The following is a 4,835-nucleotide window of genomic DNA, read 5'->3' on the forward strand; positions in this document are numbered from 1 at the left end:
GAGAGTTGGTTATTGTTCAAAGGAACTCTAGCTCCTTGTTGTAGTATATGTTATAATTATTCCCGTAAACAGGTTGTAATGGCTCTCTCCAGGAATTTAAGTATGCTCTTAGGTTCAGGTTTGGCTGGTTGTACTACCCTCAGTTTTGGTTCAGGTGGTGTTGAAGATCAGGACCATCATTGGGATAATTCTCGTAATATCTAGGCTCGATATTGTACAAGCTTACCGACCTACTGATATATTAGCTGTCTACAAGGAAATTGATCGCCTTTTGCTATTGTTGTGTTTAACATAACTTCAAGGTGGATTGTCCATGTGTACCCTAATTCCCGTGGCTCGGGATCTCGACAAGTGACTTCCTAAAGGCTGGGGTTTCCTTGGCTGTCTTGTCCCTTGGTTTTCTCCCACTAGGACCTCATGGTTATTCCTTTGCCCATGCCCTATCCGGGGATTTTTTCCTCAGCTGACACTTCTTGCACTTCGAGCTGGCCTTTGAGGTACCCCCCTCGCCACTTCAAGGTTCGCCTGGGGAAAGCTTCAGTATGTCTAGAATTAGTAATTAATGTCTAATGGGAAAAGGAGGATGCCTGATCAAAGATGGTGACAGGCTCTAATTCCTTGTGGCAAGCTTTGCAGGTTTCAAGTTATTAATCTGAGATGCTTGTGGGGAAGTTTGATTATTTCTAGTATTGGCAAGAAGTTCCCTCATCTGGTTGGTACGTGAAGGATTTCAAGATGACACACTTGATTAGTTAATTCTAGTATTCTTTCTAGTTTTTCATTCCTGGTGATTTTGAGTCATTTTCTCAACCATTCAAGTCGCAGTACTTCCTTGAGGACGTCCCAGTAACGTCCCAAAATTTCTTGTGAGGCTTAGTGCCTTGATTAGCGTGTCAGGAGTGTAACGACCCGGATTTTCAAGACTCGATAATGTGGAAATATAAATGTTTTCATTTAACAAAATGTCTCAAAAACCCGTATATAAAAAAAACTTTTTAAAAAGTCGTATGGCCATACTTAACATTTAGTTACAAACATGTTTTATAAATATTAGAGTGAGCCTAGTTTAGGAAAATTACACAACATTTCCAAAAAAATAAAAAGGCTTCCCAAAAGGTCGGTCCACATGTACATTTGCAAGGAAGACTCCAGCGCTCACTGCTCTGCCCTGCCCTTGCCTTTACCTACAACATGAAACAACTAGGTAAGCGAAAACGCTTAGTAAGATCAACTTTCAAACAAAGCAGATAGAGAAATAGGGATCCGGACCCATCCGGACCCTACACAATCAATTTCAAGAATGCTAAAGCATCCTGGCAAACTTATGGTCATGCCTGATAACCAAGGATAAATTAATTCATATCTAGATAAAAATCCTGCACTCAGAAAATCCCAGAACAAGCAGATATATTATATCACAACTATATCTTATCAACAAATATATCCCTGCACTCAGAAAATCCCAGAGCAAGCAGATATATTATATCACAACTATATCTTATCAACAATTATATCCCTGCACTCAGAAAATCCCACAGCAAGCAGATATATTATATCACCATATAATTCGAGACCAACGCTCGACAATTTCCAACAATTCAGACGTAACGCGCCCTCCAACATAATTGCTAATCTATAAAAGAGAACCGAGTCTCCACACTAAGATCTAGCCAATAAATATTCTCATCAAGGGTAACTATCGTGTTACCTAGGGCATCGCTACTTATCCAAGAGCGTAATCCAATTTACACAGTTTTACGGAGACTTCTATGTTAATCAGTGGTGCTGGTGAGCAGCTGCCCCTAGGGTGTTCAACCTCACTCTATCTTGGCAACCCCTAGTATCTCTAGGCACTCTCACGGAATGGCCAATATTCACGGCTGCTATCCGGGAATAACTTATCAGAGCACTTGCTCGGATTCTAACCGTCCAATGATTAAGTAAGCATGAGGGCCCCTAGGTCCCATTTATCTTGGCGCCCCTAGGTTTAACCAGCTTATCCTCATCTCATGGCCACTTGTCGCGGTAATGAACCGGACATAAATAAAATCAAGCAGTATGACGGGGATCAACCGTCTAGGATATGACGGACTTCTACCATTCATATTTTCTAAATCAGCACTCACTAGACTAACGTCTCTAAGCAACTTTCTATGACAGCCTATATATGTGCATGTATCCCTATACTAACATACAAGACAATAATCATTTCATGTTGCAGCCATACAATATAAGTTGACTTACTTGGAGTCCTTAGCGCTCAGCAAGTTTTCACCCTCCAACGTTCAGTCCAGTTACGCTTAGCCAATACTGTAGTTATCCATACAGTATACTCGGATTAATTATGGCACTAATAATTCATTATTATTATTTTGGGCAGTTTGGTCATTTTTAATAAAAGTCATTTGTAAGGATTTATAATCCTTATTTGGTTTTAAACCTATTAAGGAAAGTTATACAAAATATTCGAGACTAAACCCTAAGTCTCGGGGAGACCTATCCTAAGGTCTCAATACCTAGGCTCGGGTATCACAATTGTATTTCCCACAATCCGCTAAAAATCTTATTCTTTCAAGGTATCGCTATTAACCCGCACTTTCGACTAGTCGGTTAAAATATATAAGATTTTAGCCGGTATTATATCCAGAAAATACAAATAAATTCCTTAATTATTTTTAAAGAAAATAAACTCTTTAAATTTTCCTTTTATTTTTCTTAAGGTTTTAATATCTAAAAACCGTTTTAAGAAAATTGCCTAATTTGTCTTAATTAGGAAAACCGTTATAAATTTCTCATCTTGACTAATTAATTTTCCAAAAGCAATTAATCAATTTTACTTACTAGGAAAATAATTTATTTAATTATTTTCTCAAAATATAGGGTTTTAAACCATCTTTTAATTTATTAACTATTAATAAATTAAATCTCTTATTTTTAGAAAGAATAAAAACTCTTTAATAAAAATAATTCATTTAAACTCAAAGGGATAATTTTAGTGAAAATATGATTTCAAGACTTACCAATTTATATCTTGAAATAAGCAAAATTTTACTTTTTACCTTATGTTCCAAAATCTCATTTTTACACTAAGTGTGAAAAACCTAATTTTCACATTTTTAACTACATACTTCATTAGTTCATAACTTGAAATTTACTTACCCAATTGTTTCCAAAATTTCCCAATTCCATTTTTGTTATGCCATTTAGGTCTTTGTAAAATCTTAGGTCAAAATGAGCATTTTTGATTGGTGAAATCATTTTCCAACAATGAGGTAAAAATGACCTTATTTTCAAGTCCTTATTTTTTCCAAACTTTGACAGTTAATAACTTTCAAACCGTTTAATATTTTCTTACCAAATTTTACAGTGGAATAATAGGTTATGCCAGTAATATGTCCACCAAAGTTTAGAAAAAACTGGGTTCATTTGCCCTATACAGTGGCTGTCCAAACTTGGTTCCGAAAATGAGAATACGAAAAAACAGTTTTTTACCTAAACTTTGAAATAGCATAACTTACTCATTTCTAAACATTTTTTAGTGTTTCAAAAGCTCAATTTTATGTACTCAATCTCAACAACATCACAGAACAATTTAATTTTACAAAAACAATTTACAGTGGCTGCTTGACCCCTTGGAAGTCACAGCTTAAAACATGTTTTGTTTTAGGGTATCCTACAAAACCCTTGGGGGTTTTGGTTCCCATTTTCAAAAATCAATACACATGCATCCTAAATATTATTAAACAACTAACATAACCTTATTACATCACCAACAAGAAACTTTAAGCATTAAATATACTAAATCATGCTTAAAACTAAAAACCCTACAACAAAATCATCAAAAGTAAACTTTTTACCTCTTTGGTGTTCTTGCTTAAGGTTTTGACCTTCCTATTAGCTTTTGCTCCTCCAAAACCTTTCCAAAACCCTAAAAAACTTCCCCCAACAACATATTCAATTAGCTATTTGAAACTCTATGCTTAAAACTTTACAAAAGCCTAGATTAGTGAAAGTTTACCTTAGGGAAAATACTTCCTAGACCAAGACTTAGCCTCAAAGTTTCCTTGGTGTTCTTGGGCTTGAAAAATGGAGAGAACACTTTGAGAGGTCTTCAAAAATCAGATGAGTGAATGTGAGAGAGTGGTGTGGTCGGTTGGGGAGGGTTGGAAGAGTTTATACTATCTAATTTATCTAAAAAACACTCAAGTGTTTTCCTCCCACTTGCCCACTTGACTTGACTTAGTTAAAATGAGATTTACCTTTATTAAGTTGGGTTCACACCACCTAAAACCACATGGCCGGCCAACCCTTTGCCATATATGATCATTTCATTTTTTTTTTTTTAATAAAGGTTTCATAAGAAGAAAAGTCCAAATTGGCTTTTGACACCTTTTTCACTTTTATTAAGTTTTAATCACCAAACTTAACATTAATTAATTAAATTAAATGTCTCTCACATTTAATTTAATTAATCACATAACAAAATTTAACTTAAGGTCCATTCATGGAATAAAATTCCCCATTTCGGTAAAATTAGGCATTTAACACAAAATGCCCTAAAATTTCCATTTTCTTTTAGGTTTATTATTTTTGACCAAACTTTAACTTTTATGAATGTATTTTATGCCCAAAATATAATTGCCATGATTTTTCATTTTATTTTCCGAGATTTTTTTTTTTTTTACCCGATCAGGGTTTTTGTGTCGGTCCAGGACCAAAAGTCTTATCTTGACTTTTAAAATCACAAAATTCATATTTTGGCTAGCAATAACTCATGGAATACTTACAAACAAAATATAATATTATTTAAAATAATATTCTTAACCCGGGGGAAA

General features: G+C 34.7%; 1 long non-coding RNA gene across 1 annotated transcript; it reads right to left on the reverse strand.

Annotated features, from left to right (window-relative positions):
• Nucleotides 1–982: 982 nt before the first annotated feature.
• LOC133790069 (uncharacterized) lies at nucleotides 983–4,463 on the reverse strand. The gene is made up of 3 exons (XR_009873873.1): nucleotides 4,019–4,463; nucleotides 3,858–3,928; nucleotides 983–1,184 (listed from the first exon to the last, which is right to left on the reverse strand). It is a non-coding gene; the product is annotated as an uncharacterized LOC133790069 (long non-coding RNA).
• Nucleotides 4,464–4,835: the final 372 nt, after the last annotated feature.

Source organism: Humulus lupulus, chromosome 7 (genome assembly GCF_963169125.1).
Source record: "Humulus lupulus chromosome 7, drHumLupu1.1, whole genome shotgun sequence".
NCBI classification, from domain to species: domain Eukaryota; kingdom Viridiplantae; phylum Streptophyta; class Magnoliopsida; order Rosales; family Cannabaceae; genus Humulus; species Humulus lupulus.